Genomic DNA, 24,458 nt, shown 5'->3' with positions numbered 1-24,458 from the left:
TCCAGAGAACCCTTTTATTTGTCTTGGTGTATCAGGAGGCAAAATCCATCGGAGAATGGGGTCAGTGAAGCCTTTTGCCTGGCAGAAAGCTAAAGGAAAAAGAATCTCCCTTTTGGTCAGCTATTTGCAAAAGGGATTTCTCCTATATGAGCATGCATATCTCAGACTGAGAACTGCAGAAAAACTGTCTTTGTTACATATGTGTTCAGGAAGTCCTCAAATCCTTAAATGACACATTCACGGGAAGTCAAAACTTTAAAACTATCCAAAATATAAAGTCCACTGAACTATTGTGAGGAATTGCTGTGAATTGTCCAAATACCCCTGTTCTAACCCTACAATAAACACTTGAAACAGATACTGCAACAACTAAAATATTCACTATACATAAAACTATTTCAGTAGGAGCTTTTTTGCTCTGGAATTCCCAGGAAGCAATTTCGAGAAGTTCACCTTCCCAGCAAGTGCCTCTGCCATGTCTGTGACTCTGCTCTCACCATTAGAAACAGAAATCAATGTGCAGTGTCTTATGGAGAGCTCTGTTGAGGTGGGGAAATGGGAATCTGAGAGAATTTTAGGAAGTGGCTTATTTTCTTTTTTCCCTCTTAAGGTGAATTTTGTTTTGAAAACTTAATTTGGATCCTAAAAAGAGTTAAAAGTGCCAGAACAACAGGATTTAAGCTAAGCCTACCTGTTGTGTGGTTTTACAGAATACACAACTCAGATTTGTATTTTAAGATCCACTGCACCTGAGGAATAAATAGTAGTTTGGCTTCTCTTATTTCTGGCTTAGACAGTGAGATTTGCCTTAATTCCCAGATCTGTCACTGACTTCCCACATAGCCACAAACTTCTGTATATTACAGCCCACTTGGAAAAAGAGTGTAAGAGACCTTTCATCTCATGCTCTCCAGACAGGCACTGTACCTCCTGTAGAGTGTGTCAGAAATCAGTTCAAAGAGCTGGATAGCCCTTGAGACTTGAGGAACAGAAAAGCAGAATTAAGGCTAAAGCTGATAAAATTAAAAGCTGCTTGAATAAAGGGAAAGATGAAGTATTTCAGAAATACAGTGAAAGTAATCACCAGCAGAAATTTTCCCCCTCGGATTTTTAATTTGAAATTGAAGCTGATTACAGCTACTTGAATCCTGAAGCTTTCTGCTATGTCCTTGTGCTACAACAGATTCTCTTTCCTTTAATCAGTTGAAGTTGTATTTGTATTTTAATAATTAGAAATCATATTTGGGTTTGTTTTTTTTTTAACGTGGCTTCTTTTTTTCATTACTCTGTTGCCAGGAGCTAAGAAATTACAGTTAAAAAAATTAAATGTCTTTTGTATTTTAATCCTTGTAATTTACTTAGCTGCTGGATGTAAAAAAAAAAAAAAAAAAAAGGAGAATAAATTGCTTGAAAGCAGATAGAAGCTTAATTTTCCCCTGCCTTTGAGTTACGGGTATCACATTGGACACCATATGAGAGGTTTGGCTGAGCAATTAGTATGAGAATATCTGGCAAATCCTGAAACACATTTTCAAGTCAATTTTCCAGGCAGAACCACTTAGCAATGAATGCTGAAATAAATCATGCTGCTGGTCGTTAGCAGCTGGTACATGCACTGCTTAGCCCAGAAACTCCTCTGTCAGGGTTAGCTCTGCCAGAGGAGGCACATGAGGCACACAACACACACATCTCTCGGTGCTTCCTGCAACCCCCAGGCACCAAAGGCTCCATGTGCTGTGCCCATAACTAAAGACACTTGCTGGCATTTCAGCCTAAGGCTTCCCCAGATTTTCCAGATACCTAAAAGCTGCCACAGGTCATGGCTTATAGCCTTACCTTGCATCTTGAACTTTTGCCAGTGGCCCTTTATGGGCTTATTTTGAATTACTGAGAGCTCAAGTACAGCCTGTCTCCTAGCAGGCATTCCCAGTGGTTTCAAACCCTCATTTCTTGCAGGCAGAATCAGCTCTGGACAGGCTGCAGCCAAATATTCGTGCATACAGAATTAGGGAGCACATGAGTGCTTATGGATTCAAGAAACACTGTAACAGCAGACTGCTCTCTGATTTCCTTGTTGTGACAGGTGAAAATTCAAATGCTCTGATTGGAAACATGGTGAGTTGATGCTTGCTTAGGGCAAGATGCTAGGTGTCCACTTACCCCAAGCATGCTGCTGCAGTGTAGATGGGATCAGGGCAGGGATGGGATGATGAGATCCTCTGGGTTTGCTCGCCCTCCTGCCACACAGCTCAGCTCAGCTCCTCTCCAGGCTGGTGCCAAGGTAAGAAATGCTGGCTGGAATACCAGATGAAGATCTCGTTTCTTCTTCCCTGCTCTTTAGAAGTTTGCTGCATGTATAAACAGATGGAGAGAGATACAGAGGAGTCTTCCAGAGCAGGCAGGGACTGCCAATAAGACCATACAAGAGGCATGTTTAGCATGGCTTGCTCTTCCACTCAATTTGCAAATCCCCCACCAGCTTTTCTGTTTCACTTAATCTCCCAGTTTTGTATCTTCCCCTGGTAATGCCGGAAGAACACAATACTCTTTCAATTCAACACATTCAAACAGCAAGGCTCTGCACAATTCTGTCTTTTAACCTGCCCCTTAAAACTGGTCATTTAATTTCCCCATACAGTCCTGCTTCTGCTCCCTCAGTTTCCCTCTTCCCAAGAAGCATTTTTCTAGTATTATGAATCTTCCTAAGCTTATCTTCCCTCTCTAGAGCTATGGCTCACACTGACTGGAAAGCCTTAGTTTAACCTGAAGCAGGTTTTTATAGTCCCCTTGTATCTCACAGGCCTTTGCAGCTTTGGAATCAACAGGTGCAAACACTTAAAGCTGCCCTTAAAACAGCTGAGGATGGTTCTGTAGGACCTATTCAATAGGAGGGGACAACAATCTCCCTCTTTTGCTGTGATAATAACCTCTTTCTTCTAGAGCAAACAAACTTCAGCTGGCTACTTTTGTAAACTCCTTGCTTGTATATGCAGTTCGGTTTATTTGTGCTGTAACAGCACTTTGATGTTCAGGGTGCCAGGGGCTGCAGAAATATAAGACTTCTGCTACATATGAGAGTTTGGATGTCGGAGAAGTGACATTCTTCTCAATTCCACCTGCATAGTGCTCTATATGGATCTGGTTTATGATCTCTCCATCCTTGCAAGGTATTACTCCCACACCAGTTTTCCCCAAATCCTTTCCAGTTTGCTGCAGATATTGATTAGCCCAAATTCTATGTCAGAAGAAAATGTTTAGCTTACATTGCCTCTTCGGATGTCTGGGCACAGTGTTTGGGTGATGGCTGAGTCCTTGAGAGACTTGGTGGCAGCACTGGCCCTGGAGCCCAGGAGTGATGAGGTTCAGCTGCATTGTGTTAGAGATCAGGGCTTGCACACCTGAAGGTCGGCCTGGGGAAGGCTTTCTAGAGGTATATCCTTGGTGCAACAGAGCAGTACCATATGAACACTGAAAATCCCAGCTCAGACCCCCTCCCCCCCCCCCCCCCCCCCCATCTCCTGTGCTCAGACCTCATCATCCTGGAGGTTCTCATCCATGCTCTCCTTACTCTTGCAAGCTCTGGTGTCAGGAACTGAATGAATGGGCTAATCCTGCAAGATGCAAAGTTCCCTCTGCCTGCAGGCAGGATAGATGGTGCTGGGTTATCCCCAGGGTGAAACCCAGGCAGTCGGCTCCTGCCAGGGAGGATGTTGCACCAGGGGCCCAACACTGCACTGGCTGTAGCAGTTGGGCCCTGAATGGAGCACAGCCATATGTGAATTTACTATTCCTTCTCAAATGCTAATTAGTTATTTACATAAAACTTTGGAACATTTTAATTAGTTGCATTAATTTAGAATTCACAGAAAGAGAGCTATAAAAGTCTATTATATGGAATGCTTATTCAAATTAAGCTTGAAATGGCACATGGTGGTGTACTTGCAAACCTCCTGCCAACACAGTCAGAAAAAAGAGAGGGTGGCCAGGCTTTGAGTGAGGCTGTGAGGAGATTGGCATTTCTGTTGCATTGGATAAAGCTGAGAAGCCAGTCCTTGTTAAGGAGATGGACCTTGCCCCCTCGAGGCACCAGCTTGACAGCCCTAGACTCATATTGTCCCAGTGTTGTGTTTAACTTGTTCTCCTCCTCAATGGAGCTATAACACTTCTCTGTTTTCTACTGATCAGCTATTTTTTTCAAAACTTGTAGGAAGTCCCTACTGTATTTGAGTTGATTTGAGATTATTCAAATCAGACTAAAAATGGTTGCAGGTTTGTGAAGCCACAGGAATCATGCATGGACATCGGTCCATCAGTCATATGATCACTCTGTCCTGTTTCTTTAGGAGATTTGGTGATGCAAACAAATGTACCTCCCGTGCAGACTTGTCCACTGGGCTACAAGCTCCCATGGGACTGCTTCACAGGCCTCTGCCATTCAACTCAAACCCTGGGATGGGCATCACAAGGCAGCAAACCTACCTTCTGCTCTGTGCAGCCTGTGACAGTGTGCCATGGTTCCTTTGCATGGTTCCACCTGCAGGTACTGCCTGCACTGGCAACAAAGGCAAAGTGTGCTGGCCCTGCCTCAGCTGCATCTTTGTTCTGAAGGCAGGCAGAGAAGGACTTTCACCAAGTTCTTCTTTCCTCAGCACTAAATTCAGTTTAAGCAGAGCTCCCTGTTTGTGGCTAGACTGATAACTCAGTGAATCCATCTGTCTTGAGATATAACAGAATCTAAATTACACCATCACCGCTAATCCCAAGATAGAGAAATGCCCAAGAAGCTACATAAAACAAAAGACATTCTGCCCTAAGATTTCATCTGGCAGGGAAAATTGTTTTCTGAATAAATACAGCAGTCATACCTCTTGAGGTTAAAGACTCGATCTAAAAAATCTAGAATTACCCCAAGTATACTTTTACTCAGAAACCATCTTCCTTGAAGGAAAGGAAGTTCCAGCATCACAACCCAGTTGAGGTGGAGCTGCTGTCTGCTTGAAGAGCTTGAAGACAGCATGGAGTGAGGGAAATGCTATGCTACATCCAAAACATTGCAAACAGAGTTCATAAGTGGGAACACTAAATGTGAGAGGGAGCCACAAACTCTTCTCTGCTCTGTGATGAAACACCTGCTCTCTCGGGGCTCATGAGAAATTTAGGAATATTTTTATGCCATTTTCTAAAAATCCACAGAACAGTAGGAACATTGCACTGAAACAGATCCACTCCACTGAAATCAATGGGTCAGCTGGGCTTCCTGTGTTTCTTTGGTGTCCCACAGTCTGGTGTTTTGCAAGCCATTGGACAAATAATGCTAGAAAGAGTGTGTTTTCAAACCACAAAGAAGGTTTGGGCTGCATAGACTCCATAGGCATCCAATACTCTGCACAGATACTGGAAAATGTAAATCATTGTTCATAGCAGAGAAAGACCAGAGGACTGTCCTGAGAGGCAAGAAGTATTAGGAGCAAATGACCCATTCATTAGTCCATGGGTTATGCTTGCAGAATAAGAAGCAGGGTTAAATCCTGCTATAAAAACTTTTAAGAATGGAAGTGGATACAATGTTACCAATTTCAGCTCTATATTGTCTGGGAAAGGTGAACCAGTTAACCTAGGGAGGGGCTGGTTCACCTGGAGATGGAATAACTCACATGGAGGTGGCTGCTTCCATCTCTGATGTCTTTGGCTTTAGGAGAAAGGATTTTGGCATAGTACTGTGCAGTTCTGCAGGAGTGGATGTGTTGATTTGATGGAGTCCAGCCTGGGGCTGTTGTTTCAGTCTCTATCAAAGATGAAGAGCCTGCAGATACTTTGAGAATCATTGCCACCATCAAGACAAAATGGAAATATTTCCTGGGCAAGAATTTGCTTGATGGCAGCAACAGAAGGGAATAAAGCAGAAGGCACTGGCAGCCAACTGGCAGGTAGTGCATGGGTGTCAAATCCTTCAACCTTTTAAAGCCCATCAAAAGATTTTATATCCAGTATATAAATACACTATGAAATACCAGGCTGCTGAAAATTACTGAGGACAAGAGCCAAGCACAATTTAGAAAGAAACTGGACATTACCATGGAAAAAAAGACTTTGCAAAACAATGAAGTGTTTATTTGACAGCCTTCCCATTTTGATGCATAAACTAGAATTACATCAACGGAGGTGCAGAAGAAACAAAACTCATAATTGTTATCTTACTTCCCTGTGGTCATAGTGGGAGTCAGGGCACCAGAACTGGGGTGTGGAAATTGTGGCTTTGTTTTGTTTATAAGTTCAGTATCTTGTGAATGAAGTGCAACAGGATGGCACAAACAGGTGCTGGAGAGCATTGGTCTATAGTATCAGGGCCTGTGCCTCAAGTGCCAGCTTTGCCATTTCACAGGCTGGCCAGGACTCCCCAGGGCTGCAGCCAGGGTGAGAGAAAGAGCTTTAGTGAAGGGGGTAGATCTTTTCTCACCAGCTAGTAAGGGAGAGTAGATCTAACTTTCCACTTCATCAGAAAACAGTTTTGCAAAGCTTGTGTACTCAGGTGATGAAGAATTGCAGTTGGCAGATGGCAAATGCACATCACATCCAGTAAATCTTTCATAAAAGGGCATCATAAATTAATCTCTCTGCTGTTCCTCTTCATTTTTTTTTAGAGCATCATTTATCAGTTTAATTTAACTTTACTTCAGTTGCTAAGGAGTCATGATTGGAAACATGTCTGAACACTAATGCCTGGTCATCTAATTGGAAGATACTAAAAAAGCAAGCTGAAGTCTACTCTCTCCAGCCACACTGCACAGAGAGATATGGAAACGTTCCCTACTATATATATTAACAGTGTTTATTAGTCAAGCCTTCTAATTGTTGGAGAGAAGAGCAAAATCACAAAAGGTTCAATAAAAGTGACTCACAAATTAATTCCATTATGCTTGAAATTGAACTGCTTTCCATGCTAGTGGCAGAGATACCTCAAGGATCCTGAAATTGCCTGTGACTCTGTGAGGCATTTCATATCATGATCCTTCTGCTTTACATAGTAATGCAATAAGTCTCCATCAAGCTGGTGACAGGAAGGGGGATATTTTCTTAGAGATGTGTGAAATGATGAATAAAACTTCAGGAAATTTTGGGGGGAGAGGGTGGTGAGAGGAAAGCTTTATTACATTATTGGGTCACCACCAACTCCAGAAATTTTGCACATCTTTCGAACAATGAGCATCAAATGGGAGAGAAAAACTAAGGTTCAATGCTGCTTCAGATTTCTGCAGACACCCAAAAATGTATCCTCATTTCAATTAAATGTTGACCTATTTTTAATCAAAAGATCCTGCTGTGTCTTGCTACTTCAGAAGACTGGCATTGCCAGCAGGATGCTGAAACCTCAGGTCCTGACTCCCCAGGGAGCAGCAGAGGTTTTCCTGGGGGCAGCACAGCGCGGGTACAGCACAGAGCCAGCTCTGCCTCCACGGGGGCTGTGGTCTGATCTCTCCTGTGTCCAAGTGCCTCTCTTCATTGCTGTCACCGCAGGGGAGGGCTCTGGCAGAGACAAGGAACGAAACGACCCATCCAGTGTCATACAGCAGCTCTCAGATGTACTGGGAACTGAAAATAAAAGAATGAATCTGTCTCTCCAGCTTCGAGTCCACGTGTGGTAGAAGCTGGGATGTTGCACTGAATCCTGCTGTGGGGTCACAAAAAGGGACCTGAGCTGTCATTGAAAGGGAAAAGTCAGAGTGACAGGCCCGTAACTTTTCTAGATGAATATGTTCAAAGAAGAATATGGAGCAATGTTTTTAATAAGCTTCTGTGACATAAATAATAAATAAGCAATGTAGTATCTGCGTACACACACACAAATACACATGCGTTATGTAGAGCTCTTCTTACTCATTAGTTCCCTTGGCAGTTGGAAAATCACAGCTGAAAACCATCATTTGTATGCAGAGATAGACAGAATTTTCTGTTTTTCACTAAGACAATAGCTTTTTGGCTAAAAAATATAAACAAATTAGTGTGGATCGTATTCAATAATTTTGTCTAATAAAACAGTGAGAGAGACATTTTCAAAAACTAAGGAAATGAAAATGTTGATTGATTTTCTATTTGCAGTTTCTTAAGTTTTAATTTTATAACACTCTTCTCAAGACCTGACGAATTCAACCCTTGAATAAGGCTTCTATAAAACTGTGTATTGCATGGGGAGTGTTTCACAGGGCATACTCACCAGGAGAAAGGAAACCCCTTCCAAATATGTGAGATACAGAGAGCAGAGATATCTGCTCAGAGCTACTTAGAGTTCACACCACATGAATTCTTTCACAGGGAGATGCAATATCCCTGAGCTGTTTTGCCTGTAACATCTGGAACATTTCTATTGCTCGGGCAATTAATCAAATAGGTGTTTCTCTCACTATGTGTAAAAGGGTACTTAAGCTTGTCTTTAATTTGTAGAATAGTATTTAAGGTTAATCTCATTTTTAAACAATAAGCAATTTTTTTCCCCTTTCAATTGAGATTTATACAGTTTCCCATCTGTAGACTAAGCAATGAAGTCCTAATGAGCAGAGGGCCTTATTATGATCATTCCATAATTGGAATAATAGTGTGCCTCAGAACAAGACTCTTATGTTGCCAGATAATGGACTAGTGAGCTTTGAAGAAGGACTAACAAGGTCTGTGAAAGACTCTTGCTGTTCTTATAAGGACATGCCTACTTGTGAACACCTTCATGTGCTATTCAAACATGTATAATGTAATAAATGGTGTGACATGTCCAAAGATTTATATCATGATGTTGGTAACAGCTGAAGGTCAAGGGCATGCAAAAAGCACTGGAATTAATTATTAATGCAAGAGAGAAAATAATAAGGCAGAGAAGGGTGCATGAAGCGATGTAGGAGACAAATTAAAAGCATAAAAAGGGAAGTCAGTGGGAGTCAGCACCAGGAAAATAATCAACATCCACCACAATACCAGTCCCATCGGCTGAATCCAGCTCCCTCCACACTCTGATTGATGAAATACACTTGAATCTGATATTTTTCCCTGCCTAAGTGACCAGCTCTAATCACGAGCTCCACACATTGCTGCTTTCTTCATCATTCAGCTGGCCAGGAAAGAAAAGATAATTTCAGACTGTTTGTTTAGTAATTGTCTGGTTCTATTTTGGAGTTTGCTTCTGGTGCTAACGAATGCAACTCCATTATGTCATTTATCATGTGAACAGTCAGGTTAAGGAACATTTTAAATCAGGGACTATTTTGGTTTGCATGAGAAATAACCCCACAGAACAACTGACAGCATGTGTGAGCAGAAAAATCTCATGCTGGAAAATGATAGGTTATGTGATTTCGCCACCTCAAGGAGATCGCTTTTCAGCAGCAGAGCATCCATGGGGAAGGGGAGAGTTGCAGCCCCCCATTTATCCTCACGAGGAAATCCAGATTGCAAGTTTCTTAACTGACTTGCTAGGAAACATTTGTTTTCTGTTAACTTCTCTACTATCACTCATTGCAAAGAAGAACTTTTATTTAGAACTTGAGCGTGCTAAAAATTATACTCTAAATCTGACTTGAGTACAGATGACATAGCTTGTAATTATATCTCAGGTGTGGCAAGAGCAGGAAAGTGGAGCTAAGGAGAGGCACCAGCCAAAAATTTCACATAGATACATCTGCAAAGCGATGGGGAGTCACAGCTCTTGTCTAAACAAACACGTCCCTCCCCAAAACCCCATGTTTGCATTAGAAACATTAAATTCCTGATGCTATACTGTAGCACCAGGTACCTTACTTTTTCCTGACTTAATACAGCCCAATGTGATCAACTTCTCCATTGGGGTGGCATCTCACATGTTTTTTAACCTCTCCTAGGGATGGGTGTCATTCTTGATGAACCTGAACATGGTGATTTAGGCTTTTGACAAAAAAACTGTTTTGGAGCACACAGCCATGTGAGAACAAACTGGCAACATTGTCTAAAGGTATTTTCAAGCTCAAAACAATTTGCTAACTGATTGCACAACTGTGGGTTGAGAAACCTGCCTGAAATGACAGGTCAAAAAAACCCTATCCATTTCACAGGGTGTCCTCCCAGGAACAGTGAAACTGAAACTGACAAAACTTTGGTTAATATCTTGAAGACTGTAGGTGACTATTAATAGCAGTACCTTTTTTCTAGAAATCTCAAAGTCATAAAAACGATAGTTTAGAGGGACCAAAACTATTTATAAACTGAAGAAGAATTTAGTGAAGAGCTTTGACTAAAAAAGAGTGGAGGGAAGAATTTTAATGTGCTTCAAATAGTAGAAAAATCTTAAAGAAAAACTGCAAATGTAGAGTATTTAAAATGATTTTTTAAAAAAAGTGGAGTGGCTCAAACATGAAAGGACACCTTTTGTTTCAGATCAGATGAAGATTTTGTTTAGTAGGATGAGCAACGTTCCATTGAAATGTTGGCTAACTTCACCCTTCTGAGGGTGGCAGAGGACTTCAGTTCACCCAGGACCTTTCATCCATGCATATTTATCCTGATAAATAGTAATACATAGAAATTTAACTGTAAACAAACAAACAAACAGCTCCCAGGAGCATTGATTTCCATCACAGGGCTTATTGTTCATTTCCTTTTGCCCAGTTACTCTCTTCAGAAGTTTCTCTGGCATATTATGAAGACTAAGTGTTAAACCTGGGAGGTCGTTTAACTTGCAGCCTGTGGAGAACATCTTTACATGGTTTACACATCCTTATTGCTTAATGACTTGTGAACTTCATAGAATCATAGAATTGGCTGGGTTAGAAGAGACCTCTGAGATCATCAAGTCCAACCCTTGCTCCAGTATCACTGAGGTTACCAGACCATGGCACTGAGTGCCACATCCAGTCTCTTTTTAAATATCTCCAGGGACGGAGAATCCACTACTTCCCTGGACAGCCCATTCCAATGTTTGATCACCCTCTCCGTAAAGAAATTCTTTCTAATATCCAACCTAAACCTCCCCTGGCACAACTTGAGACCATGCCCTCTTGTCTTGCTGATAGTTGCCTGGGAAAAGAGACCGGCCCCCACCTGGCTACAACCTCCTTTCAGGTAGCTGCAGAGAGTGATGAGGTCTCCCCTGAGCCTCCTCTTCTCCAGGCTGAACAGCCCCAGCTCCCTCAGCCTCACCTCACAGGACTTGTGCTGGAGTCCCTTCACCAGCCTGGTTGCCCTCCTTTGGACCTGCTCCAGGACCTCAATCTCCTTCCTCAACTGAGGGGCCCAGAACTGGACACAGTACTCGAGCTGTGGCCTCACCAGCGCTGAGTACAGGGGCAGAATCACTTCCTTGGACCTGCTGGCCACACTGTTCCTGATACAGGCCAGGATGCCATTGGCCTTCTTGGCTACCTGGGCACACTGCTGGCTCATGTTCAGCTTCCTGTCAATCCAGACTCCCAGGTCCCTTTCTGCCTGGCTGCTCTCCAGCCACTCTGTGCCCAGCCTGTAGCGCTGCATGGGGTTGTTGTGGCCAAAGTGCAGGACCCGGCACTTGGCCGTGTTGAACCTCATCCCGTTGGAATCAGCCCAACTCTCCAGTCTGTCCAGGTTCCTCTGCAGAGCCCTCCTGCCTTCCAGCTGATCCACACTCCCCCCCAGCTTAGTGTCATCTGCAAATTTGCTGATGATGGACTCAATCCCCTCATCTAAATCATCTATAAAGATATTAAACAGAACTGGGCCCAACACTGATCCCTGGGGGACACCACAGCCGCCAACTGGATGCAGCACCGTTCAGCACCACTCTCTGGGCCTGGCCCTCCAGCCAGTTCCTAACCCAGCACAGAGTGCCCCTGTCCAAGCTGTGGGCTGACAGCTTTTTCAGGAGAATGCTGTGGGAGACGGTGTCAAAAGCCTTGCTGAAGTCCAGGTAGACCACATCCACAGCCTTCCCCTCATCCACCAGGTGGGTCACCTGATCACAAAAGGAAATCAGGTTGGTCAGACAGGACCTGCCCTTCCTAAACCCATGCTGGCTGGGTCTAATCCCTTGTCCATCCTGTAGGTGCTGTGTGATTGCCCCCAGGATGATCTGTTCCATAACATTGCCAAGCACTGAGGTCAGGCTGACGGGCCTGTAGTTTCCCGGGTCCTCCTTCTGGCCCTTTTTGTGGATTGGCGTAACATTCACCAACTTCCAATCATCTGGGGTGTCCCCGGTGAGCCAGGACTGTTTCCATTCCCTCCCACCCACCTGGTTTGCTCCAACTGCCTGATGGCAGGAGGGGCAGGGCTTCACCATCTCCTTCTGGACTTCTTTTGGGTTAGAAAGGGTGTGACTTCACCAATTTCCCTTTCACTGTCCCTAGTACTTCTTAGTCTCTCTACCTCCTCCTTGAGCTCTGCCACCAGGCATAGCAAGTCATTCACCTGCTCGCACACAGACCCCACTCACACTGTCCTCTGGTGCTAACACGAGGCTCAGACACTCTACAGAGCCAGAGGCCTGAACAGCTACGTCCCCTTTGCTGTCCCTCTTCAGGGGTTCCGTCTGTGTGGACACACCCAGCGTCTTAACAGCACCAGGTTTTGCTTTTTTGGAGACCATTGCTCCTTCAAGAGAGCTGGGATGTGGCTGTGCCCCTCCTGCTTGCCCTGCCTGTGTGAACTCCCTCGCTAGCTGCAGTGCCATGTTCCTGTTTGCCTGCTCCAGTCCACTGCACTCCAGGTTGCTGGCGCTCCTCGCAGCCCTTTATATCCCTCTGGGCAGTGCTGGGTGCCACCCCCTTATCAGCTGATTGGCCTCGGCCAAGACCACCAGCAGAAGGTGAGGCATTGTCAGATGCTGCTTTGTGACTTTGCATCTCCCAGCTGATGGCTCTCTGCCATGAGCCAAGCAACTGCTGGGATTTTAGAGGGCCTCTTGCCCTTGTGAAACTCAAGTTCACTTTTTTCTTCTCCCCTTGCTTTTTCCTTGCAAATTTATGACTTGCTAACAACAGTGTTGCTCTTGATTCCCTCCTCTTCGCTGATCTTTAAGATCTCTCATTTCTTAAGGAAGAGGCAGGTGGGTGATTTGCTTCCAAAAAAGCAGCTTGTGTCTTAAGGCTGCTTATACATCTGCCCAATTTCTGTTGATTTAATTCAGTCTCTTTTCTTTGGTCAAATTACAAATTACATAGCAGTAATTAACTGCCCTAACCAAAGTGTTTTCCTCAATGTGCCCACATTCCCATGAGAGTTGTTGCACCCACACAGGCAGGCAGCATACTTTCATCATGCTTCATATAGACAGAATACTTCCTTTGCTGATCTTTACACTTGTTCTCAGAAAACCATCCACAATTAATGACACATTCCTGTGTCTCACACCCATTCCTTCAGAAGCCTTTGTCCGAGCTTGTTATGCCCTAGGAGGCTAATATTGCACCTTTGCAAATTTTGGTTCAATTCCTCTTCCCACTACAGGGAAGAGAATAATCTTAAGGGCTTCTAATTTTTTCCAGCAGACAGATGTGGAAATACAGGACTGGAAGTTAACAGCAGTATCCCTGAATCCTGGCGTCCACATTCACAGAGCTAATTATGACATTTATAATCATATTGATTTTCTTTTAAAAATGAATTGATCTCAGGCTATTTCACCCTTTCTACATCTGCCAGAAAGCTGCTCCAGAATCTTTCCTTCCTGCTGCTTCAGGAAGAGACAAGAGGGTGATGTGGCCCGTTAGCAAAAGCCACCCATGTTCACCTCTTTTGTCAGAATGCCAGCACAGCCAGCACATCTCCCTGCTCCTGCCACATCAGCTGGACCAATGCAGCTGCACCAGGCTGCATTGTGCTGAACCAGCACCCAGGAAATCAATAGCAGTTGGGATAGAAGGAATTACAGAATGTTCCTTGTAATTGTGCAAATGCAAATTTATTACTCCAAAGTCTTCTCTAATGTAAATCCAGAGAGGTCAATGGAGTTATAGCAAAACTGGCCATTCTGCCTCATCCGTTAAACTCAGTTTTATAATGATGGATAGTAGCTATCGAGAGAGAGGAAGTTTCAAATGCTTGGAAATACACTAACCTGGGAAATGAGCTGCAAGGATGCCAGGAATCTCTCCTTGTGCAGAGCAGTGTTCTCCTTAGCCACATCACTCAACGTTGCCAAAAACCTCCACAAGCATGGGCTGCTACAGCTCCATCAGGATTAACAGGAGCAGAGGGTCCTGACCTTTGGTTAAAACATGCCAGCCTGTTACAGAGGAATTCCTGATTTTGGCAGGCAACAGTATCTTCATACATCAAGGACTTGCTAACCTGCAGCTGCCCTCTCCAGGGATTGTGTAAGGTTTTCTGCAGTTTCTTGAGTTATCTCCTAAAATCTTCTGTTGCTGTGTAACCTTTCTAAGAGATACACAAAGGGGTTGTTTTCCTTAAATCCTCAACTTATGCATAGATAAAGGGAGAGTCTAAAGGTTAATGTTACTTCATCACTGCTGAAGGCAAAGATTTCAAAGGCCATTCTGCAGAGTGATCTTGCATTTTTAGGGGAAATACAAACTATTATTGATTATAATAATAAGCTTTTAGAATGTGCTAGTGGATTCTTTTTCATTCACCAGATATGATGCTCTCTTTTCCCTTAAGCATTTATCATCAGAAAGTTACTCAGAAAAGAATGGGTTTTGTTTAGGAAAAAAGACTGTTGAAGAACTATTAAAGCTTCAAAATATCTGTATAAACTTAAGTCAAGACAGGAAGGGCTTTTACAATTAGATAGGAAAAAACCAGGATATATTAAGTCTTTTCCTCCTTTCTTAAGATCCTTTAATTGACTTTATTTACCCAGGAAAGGTAGTCTGTTACTTCAGTGCCATTTCCTTTTTGCAATGATGTCAGCAAACCGTCAGCCAGAGAAACAATGTATCTGAAAAACCTCAAAAATACTCTGTGCAGAAATACCCAGCAGCAGGGAGTTGCCTAGATGAGCAAGGCTGTATTCAGACTACCCACTTTTATTAATCTGATGATTGACTGCTGCTTCTCTCTGGCGTTCATGAGCAAGCAAGGCAAGCTGTAGCTAATGAATGCCCAAGCTGGAAGCTTTCTTCAAACTGCTGGAGAGGGAGTCTTGCCCAACTGAAATGCCAGCCCAGTTTGAGTGTCCCAGCATACCCCATGGGCAGGCAATTTACACAAATTCAGTATGTTTGAAGGTGTTGTGCAGATAGATGTTCAGGCATCCTAAACACAAACCGTGTCCCACATGTGTGTACTTGTGGGTCAGATACCTGCCAAAAACTGAAGACGTTGTCAGGATGAGAAGATATTCCCCTCCATCACTGATTTGAGGTAATTTTAGCTTGAATGAAACACAGATTCATAGGACTGGAAAATATCTCTGGCCTTAGGCTGTATCAAAACATTTGTGACAGAAATTTGAATGGACTTAGGTGCAAGTCATATAAGGTCAAGTTTCCATTTGAGAGCCATTTACATTAGCAGTCCTACCACCACGGTAACACAGAGGAAGAGATGCTAACAATATTTAGCACATGAACATGGACTACAGCTTTTTGCTACATCCTGAGGAAAAAAATGTAGATGGACTCAAAATGAAGCTGTGCTTCTAACCTTTCCTCGCTGTGACTTACCAGAGAGTTGAAGTGGCTTGAGATCTAGTTTGGACATAGTCAATATGGCAATGAATACACAATCTATGTTAGTCAAGCTCATCAGACACAGCTACAATTGCAACTCCTCATGCATTTTGGTGACTGGGTAGCACATACCTCTCTTGAAAGCCATGTCTGCCTGCACAGCCAGGCACAGGTTCCTTGCTGGAAAATGGTCTCAGCAGAATTCAACCCTTACACCCATGTGTGGGTAACCTCAGCTTCCTTGACAGAAGCAGATGGGAGGTCCATGTGCTGCTATGTTAGAAATGTCTGTCATTCTCAACTTTCTTCTGTGTCCTGTATCTTAGGTTATCAGGCATGCTCTTCTCAATGCCAGTTAAAATGTAGGTGTAAAACACAGAAGGCACGCTCATTTATAACTCCACAGACTATAATTATATGTAGTCTAGGGCTTGTTTCCTGAACTAGGAAGAAAAATGGGTTAGGTGGGTGTGAGTAAAGTAACAAGCAGGAACATGTCTTTCAGAGGTTATGAAACTACCTTGATCTCCCAGTATCAGAAATACTAGCTTAGAATAAGCAAATTGGAAAACTGCTTTCAGTCTGAGAGCTGGGACAAATACAAGAGAATTGGGAACAGACAAGAGAATAGTAGCAAGTTTCTGACCCAGCCTGGGAATTTATCATCTCAAGCAGAAATGGAGGAGAAATATGAGCTCACCACTACAGCTTATTTGCAGAAAGATAAATGCAATCTTGGGATTACCAGGTGAGGTATTTCAGTGAGAAATGAGGGCTTTAATGTCATTGTATGAAGCATCAGTGAGACCTCCACTTATTTAATACTATAACTATTTTTGGTTATCCATATGCACTTCAAGATTAATTGAAACCAGAGCAGACGGAGGGAAGAGGTCTGAGGTGAACTGAGAGTCATTTAAGAAAGGAGATTGAAAAGCCAGTCCTGTGTAGCTCAGATGGAAAAGGTGGCAAGAACCGTATCCATAGAAATACCTGATTAAGGAGCGTTGAGCCTAACAGCTACTGAAAGAGGAACCAGTGCTGGTGTCAAAATATGTGGGAATAAACTGGTGATGGAAATTACACAAAGTTTCCAGACCATCAGGGGCATGATAGATATTTAGAAGATTACTAGATTTTTAGAAGAAGTAACAACCAGAAAACACAAACTTGTTTTAATTTGGAGCATGGTCCTTTTCATGAAAAAGCATAAACAACCTTGTTCCTGAAGCTGCAGAGAACTGGGCTGTAGAATCCAGGCTCCTTCTGTGCTTCTAGCTCTAAATTGCCCAGTGGGAAGAGAGCAGCCGCAAACTGAGGCCTTCGGCCACTTGTTACTAGAGATCTGTGGAATATTTTCACAGCATTAGTGATGCCAGCGACTCCAGTGTCCTGGCTGAACACCAACACATTCCTCTGCTATTTAAGTCCCCCCTGTGGTTTTACTTAGTAATGCTACTCTTTGCTCCATGCGCAAAAATTGTGGTACAGTGCTGCTTTTTTTGGGCTTAAAAACTGTTTTCTATTTACTGAATTGCTCGTCAAACTGTAGTATAATTCACTCTAGGGTGTAACTCTGTAGCATTTTAACCTGCACAGAAATAGCATGCACAAGTATGGAGAGAGGATGGGAGAAAAAGTAGCAATACAAAAATAATCGTTATGACAGCACTGAACCCAAGTGAGCAATATTGCCCTTATTTTACAGTAGGGAATTGCTGATTATTTCCAGCTATAAGCAAAAAGAGTTTGAAACCAATCACAGGAAAATATAATAGGAAGGCGTGTTTTGAGGCTTTGCTATCAGCTGTAGCCTTAAAACAATCTTTAGAAATTTGGTGTTGAACCTTTAATTCAGGAGCCTTTCAATGAAGTCTGAAGTTGAATTCTGGCTTTCCATCAAAATCAGAAAAAATTAATGACACTGGCCTAGAGACCCTAATTTGCCCTGGCAGGCTAGGATTTTGGAACAGAAAGGATTTCCCAGGGTGTATGTGTCAATGACTGTTAACCTGCATGACCAGTATTGCAACAGTGCCTGGATCCTCCCAAACAAGAATAATGACATGTTCTATCCCAGATCTGTATCTATGGATGGCAGATATTACTTAGAATAAAGTATCATTATTATTATTATTATTATTATTTAATTCTTGTAACAACCACTGGAGCAGCTGAGCTACTCCCACAGCTGCATTAAATATCATGACTAAAATATGCAAACCTTTTGTTATTTCATCTTCTATGAGAAAAGTGGACTGCCGAGTTTCAACAGAAGATTTTAAACACATATTTCTCTAAGTATGTTGGAAAATACAGCTCATAAGATGTGCCTTGCTATTCCAGTTTTGCCTATATTCCGTAATGTAGCTAAGTGTATGAATACCTAAAGTAGCTCCAGACAAGATAACATGGATCCTGGAGCTGTGCAGGTCAGATGGAGCTGTGCAAAGAGTGGGGTAAATTACAGAGAGCTCTGCCTTAACAAGTTACTTTAATACTTGAATGGATTTGGGTTAGAGATGGCTTGAGAAGAGCTGACTCTAAGCACAAGCCTGTAGTAGGCAGATTTTCAAGGGCATTCACTACCAGGAGAAGAAAGCTGCTGACATAAGAAACTTTGTGCCTAATTTTGATGTGCCAGAGCCCTGGGAAGGGAAAGGGAGAGAGGTGCAGGAGGAAGAGCTATTCCTGCTGGAGCAGTGGGAGCAGTGCTGACTTCTCACTGCAGATCCTTCGCACCCTGTGGGACAGCCAGGCCACAGCCACTATTTTTTGGGATGTGGGAGAACTTCAGGTGTGCCCTTGATGAGCTGAGGTGGGCTGGGAAGGACATCCCTTCACAGCAGCAAGTGTGTGTGCAGTGTTACCTCAAGCAGCCTTGCAGAGAAGATGGGGACGTAGTGCTAGTAGTGGCCATGAGAGGTGGCACCAGGTGCAACTGGCCCTGCTCTCCAGCATGGGTTTGTTGCAGAGGAGCTTCATGGGGTGGAGCGAAATTTGGCCTCCTAGATATCCTGGAGCCATCTCCTGGGAGTAACAACTGAAGTCCTGAAGTCAGTCCCATGCGGATGCAGTGTTGTATCTACCCGTGCTAAAAACTGCTGCAGCACTTTGAACTGATAGGCGTTTCTCTAGCACAAAAGGCTTTGTGTTCAGACATTCCACTTTGCTGTCAGGCTGCCAGGAGGTGACAAAAGCAAGGATAAGGCCAGGTCACTTACTGCTAGGATGGAAGAGCTCGGCCAGCCTGAAAGGAGAGCTTTCTTCGGTGCCTGGGGAAAGGGTGGTCCTGCACTAGGTGCTGCGCTGATTAACACTGGATGCGTTCTGCAGGAAAAGTAGGGGCCCAAATTTCTACAGATTCTTCTTCTGCACTTCATCCTTACTATTATTTCCCTTGGAGTCCATTTCAGGTGCCCACTCCTGATTCATCACCAAAATGAGTCTCATCTGGAGCCATACAGCAGAAGGTGTTAGTGTTGCTGATGCACAGAAGTGTGCCAGGTGTGCTGGGTAGCCCCTGAAGATGAAGTACCTGTCGGCAGAGCCCGTTAGTGACAGAGCAGTGCCCCAGCACCTCTGGTTACAACCACATTCCACTGAGCCCCCTTCTTTGGGGTGAGGTGGTCTGTGCAGTGCCACGGTTCTGGCCAGGGAGCCCTTACCCCCCAGCACACCTCAGAGGGGTAAGGGGAAACTTTGCTTTTCCTGAGAGGCAGCAAGCGACCTGTGGGGAGCAAAAGGAGCTGCAGCTGCTTTAAGGCCGCAGCAGAGTTGGGGCTGCGCTGGCCATTCCTCTCTACCGAAGCAGACAACGGGGCTGAGCTCCAAACGCTCCAGGTGTCCCTTGGCAGCCCGGGGTTGGGGAGCTGATTTTAGGCAGCTGCCTGCCTGTCCCTTGGAGCCGGCAGGACAGCGGAGGCCAGGAGAGGGAGCCGTGGCCCACACACGGCCGCCTCACCCGCCCCCTTCCCGTAGGACCCTGCCAACTGCCCGAGGGGCGTCGCGGGGGCTGCCGTCTCACAAAGGCGCCTCACCCCCCCCCCCCCCCAAGCCCCCACGCGGGGCTCGGGGCTGCTCCGTAGCCGGGGGCGCCCCGACAGGGGCAGCCGGGGGCGGGCCCGAGGCGGGGACGAAGAAGAGAAGGAAGAAGAGGAGTAGGAAGGGAGCGTCTTCAGGTGAGCCCCGGTGCGCGGGGGTGGGATACACGCGTGTTTCTGTAGGCGTGGGCGGCGGGGCAGGGCGGGGGCACGGGGTGTCCGGCGGACTCCGGCCGTGAACTTCCCCTCAGCACTGGGAGGGAAAGTTTCTGAGGGAGGAGGCGGCTTCCAGCACCGGCGGTGCGCGGAGGGAGGCGGCGGCGGCGGCGCGCAGCCGGCAGCAGCCCCCGCTCCTCGGCCGGCGGGATAAGAAAGAAGGAAAGAGGCTCGGGAGAGCCCGAGGAGCCGCGGCAGCAGCAGCAGAGCCCGGCGTCCCCCAGACCGAGCCGCCTCTGCACGGTGAGAGCGAACGTGGCCGAGGGGCGGGCGGGGGCGGCTGCGCTGCTGCGGGACCCCCCCCGCGCCGCCCCTCGGGAAGGAGGCGGGCGGTGTGCGGGCAGCACTGGGCCGAGGTGCGGGACCGTGGGTCCGTGTCTCGGCCGGCTTTTCAGCCGAGCTGTCAGTGCCTCCCGAGCCCGGGATGTGGTGTGGCTGGAATTCCCTCCTTTGGGCCAGGGTATTTGGATATTCCTCGCTAGAGCGCTATATGCATTAGCGGATGCAACTTTAATTTTTATCCGCATTGCAAATGCGTGAGTCTCGGGTACTGGTTCTCTTCTGCTGTCAAAGGGATCTTTGGAATGGAAGGGGTCAGGCTTTAGCCGCAGCAGGAAAATAAAGTGGAAGAGACACATCCAAGGGAACAGCCACGAAGCAGTCAGATGCTGGCAGCAGGATGCCTTTTGCTGTGTGTTTGTTGGGAACAGCTGCCCCCTTTCTGCGGAGCATTTTGTGGGGAGCATTTAGGTGGAAACTGGGTTGCTTTCCTGAAAAGGTGGAGGGGAAAAAATATACCGTCAGGGCTCTAGTGCTTCAGGTGGCCCTTGTCTGTGCCAGTGTCTCTTCCCTTGGGTACAGCAGCAGTGCTTGTTCCTTGGAGTGTGTCTGTACATGCTCGGCACAACGGGATCCTGATCTCAGGGCCTCAGGATGTTACCATGAACTGGTTTATAAATACACTCATATGCCTGCTCTCTCTTTCCATTCTAAGCTCAGCTTTGTGAATAGCTGTTCATAATGCTCAGATTTTTTTTTTTTCTTTCTTATACATGATGGCTTTTGTTCCGTGCATTTATCTTTGTTATCCTAGAAAAGGTTTTTTACTTCTGAATTTGGGATACTGCAGCATACTCCTTATCTTTTTAATTTCATAACAAATATATATAGAAATATATATATATTTAAATAGTATTTTCCTGACACTCCATTATGAACTATGTCCCCTCTTAGGTATGCAGAACTGTCACTGAACTTTCACTTCTATACACAAAAGGATTGTAGGGTATTATTTATTAGCTGTACTGTAGAGAGTCCATATCTCATAACTTAGAGGGCCATTTATAACAGGTTGCTTTTGGCAGGTCTGGAAAATTTACTTGGTCTCTTGTGTTCCTTGCAGGAAATGCCTTTTGTTTGCATGGAGAGCATCACTCCAGGCCATGGGCTTTCTGGTGAGAGGGCTCAGCCCTGGGAAGGGTCTTGCCTTCTGCCCCCATTGCCTATTTGGGTGCAGTGAGCAGGGAAGTGCAGGCAGAGAGGATTAAGGTCTTGAAGTGCATGCCATGTTGTTCCTGTCATTGGGAACCTTCTCTGTAGGAACAGTTAAGGATGCAGAATAATGTAGAATGTGGAGGGTAAGGCTGTGAGGACTTGGGGTGGTGGAAGCATGCGGGGCATTGAAAGGTGGGAAGATGCTGCATAGAGGTGAAGCAGAGACCTGTGGGTTGAGAGGCTGGGTTTCTAACACAGTGCCTCTGTGCAAGGCAGAGGCCAGGTCTACATGCAGGTAGCCTGGTGACTTTCACTCCATGTGTCTGGGTATAGTTTGAATTCAGCACCTGTGTTATATAGGAAGAGCTGTACTTGCTGGAGTTTGTCCATGCCTGGTCCCTCCAGAGCTGGTGGAGGAAAGCTTGTGTCTGAACACTTCTGGACTTTCCTCACCCCATTCCAGATCTCTGGGGCTCTGTGCCAGGTACCCTGCAACTGAGCATTAGCTGGGGTGCAACAGGGGTGAGTACTGTGTGGGTCTGGGCATGAGCAGGCTTGTATCTTGAGTCAGGTAGCACTCTCCCTAAAGTGCCTGTCAGGAACACATAGGTAAGAGAGACTTAAGAGGACTGGTAGAGCAGTGTGATGGGATATTGGAGGGTGCCTGGGAAATGTGGTGGTATGCAGTCTTCTTGCCCCTGTGCTATAATTTTGTGCTCTGAAATATGCATATAGGAAGGAGGCTGTAGTGCCCAGCTGTAGTGCTTTAAAACTGGTGTGTTCCAGATACCAGCAGCAGGGAAAAAGCATTTTCCTCCTCCAGAATAAGAAGGCCACAGTGTGTCCTTTTATTCCTTATTCTCACTTATTATGTTTGGTTTGCTGTGTTGGTTATTTTGACAGGCATGATTCACACGCCTTTCCCCATCTGTCCTGCGTCTCCCACTGTGGTCAAATGTCCTCCCATTTCAGCTAGGATCTGACTTCCATAAACTTGCCGTGAGATAACCCTTGCAGCTGTCCATGGGGGAGAGAAGATGCCCAAGCTTGTTCTTCAGAGCACAGGTTGCATGAGCAAGGTAGACAGTTAGGAAGATCATAACCAACATGTGAATGCATTCCCATATCCTTGAGCATCCATGCTGTCCGGTCTTTCTTTTCATCATACAGCAACAGGGAATGCTTTGGGAATAAAAATAGCTATATGGAAAAGCCTATATGAGCTGAAATCTGTGAACAGCACCATGTTATCTGAGAACTGAAATGCTTTCTACCGTGGAGCTTACAGTTCAGACGTTGCCTGCTCTCCTCCTCCTTCCCCTGCCTTTCTCTTGGTACAGCTCATGGGTTTCATTGTCCCCATAAGCAGAGCCAAGAGCTGAGAGCTGGTGCTCCTCTGGCTGCATGTGGTGGGCCAGATGCAGAAGGAGGGCAAAGCTGGCTGTCGTGTTTGCCATGCTTGAGCTGACCCCCTCTCTCACACCTCTCCCTGCAGCCTGGGTGTAGCTCAGTGGCCTGTATGCAAGTGGGTTTCTTTCCCCCGTGGTTTGTAATTGCTTTGTTCTCCTCTGCTATCAGCCAAAGCTATGGCTGAGACTTGGTCACTGCTAAACTGGAGCAAAATAGCTGCTTCTTCTGGGAGGTATTTTAGGATTTTCCTCCCCCCACCCCAATGTTTTTGCAAAGCAGAAGGCTAATCTTGGGTTTCTCAGCTGCAGTGTTAGGTGTAGGGCTTTTGCATGTGACTGAACCACATGTATGCTCAGAGAGTGCAAAACAGAAGCAGATTTGGGGAAATTAGTTCAAGCAGTGCCTACATTTTGGGGAATTCCTTTCTTCGCCTGCTCATTTGCTACATTTGACCTCAGCTTCCAATGAGATTCCTGCACGGGTCATTATGTTCGTAAATTCAGAGTCTTCCTTGAGAGAGAATAAAATATAGAATTATGAATGTAGAAGTGTATATATGGTTACAATGCTCCTTAAAAGTTCCCGGTAAAACAGGATTTCTGCTACAAGTGAAGAATTGTATCTTCAGTCAGCTCATTGCTAATTTAGCAACTCTCAGTTTCATCAAATGGGGGCCATATCCCCAGGAATTCCTCTGACACAAATTTCCCTGAATCTGGATGATTATCCAATTACAATTTTAAGAAAATCACAGCAAGGATAAATGGCTAAAGATAGAAGTGTCTGAGAGTGTTTGGGAAAGAGAATGAGAGAGAGCAAGAGCTTCACTTTCTCATGTGAGTAAATTGAGAATTACAGCAGTGTAACTTTTGCAGTAAGTGAAGTCGAAGTCCCTGCTGTTAGGTTTGGACCTTTTTGCTTTCCTTTTTTTTGTTCCTTCTACTCCTCTCTTTTGTTATATGCTGACTCCATATTTATATGAAAAAAAGTTATATTGATGTGTAGAGAGTCTTAAGGACAATTAATTTAAAAGCTCTGTTTGGGGCAGATTACAGGAGATTGCTGTGAATCCTGGGCTGAATTGAGGAGTGGTAGGTAGATCCTTCTGTGAACACCAGGGGGGTCCCAGAGAGCCATTACCTTGGCAGTCCTACCCTGAGCGGGGTCATGAAGAGCTACCAGCTCTTCTTGGCTCTCTCTCTAGGAGTCCACAGAAGGATATTACCATGCCTGGAAGAACTGGATGGTCATGTGCTCTCATCCCACATCCATCATGGGTATTGGGATCTCTTAGCTAGCATGGGAGAGTATCCGGTTGATTCAGAAGCATACAACATGAATTGTTAATTCACAAAAAAGCTTATGAAGTCGTCAGCTTTATTAAACCAAGGTGTTATCACAATTAGAAGAGGAATTAAGAAAAAAAAAAAAAAAAAAAGCTTTAATACCCTTCTGCCTCTTGCACTAGAAAATCTGCTGTGTTTTGTGGTGGTTTTTTATTTTCCTGACAGTTTTGCTTAATCCCTTGCATGACTGAAATAAAAGTGTGTTGGAATAACTTGACTCTTTCAGACCTGATGCTGTCCACTTACAGGGATGTGATATTTTAAGAGGTTTAGAGGATGATTCTTACATATTCGATCAACTTGTGTGTGAAAGCTTGAAAAACTGTGAC

The 24,458-nt window shown here is 44.9% G+C and overlaps 1 protein-coding gene across 6 annotated transcripts in view; it reads left to right on the top strand.

The window, feature by feature from the left end:
• The first annotated feature begins 19,652 nt into the window (after window positions 1–19,652).
• IL1RAP (interleukin 1 receptor accessory protein) overlaps window positions 19,653–24,458 on the top strand; it is a 51,735-nt gene continuing 46,929 nt past the window's right edge. For 2 of the 6 annotated variants that reach the window (XM_071752304.1, XM_071752305.1), the window contains exon 1: window positions 19,842–20,122. The gene's annotated coding sequence lies outside the window, so the exon portion shown is untranslated. Of the gene's footprint in view, window positions 19,802–19,841; window positions 20,123–24,458 lie in introns of those variants that run through there. The other 4 variants (XM_071752302.1, XM_071752303.1, XM_071752314.1 and 1 more) reach the window with 4 other exon arrangements.

Source organism: Heliangelus exortis, chromosome 9 (assembly GCF_036169615.1).
Source record: "Heliangelus exortis chromosome 9, bHelExo1.hap1, whole genome shotgun sequence".
NCBI classification, from domain to species: domain Eukaryota; kingdom Metazoa; phylum Chordata; class Aves; order Apodiformes; family Trochilidae; genus Heliangelus; species Heliangelus exortis.
The sequence above is the reverse complement of the archived record's forward strand: the minus strand, read 5'-3'. Positions and strand labels throughout refer to the sequence as shown.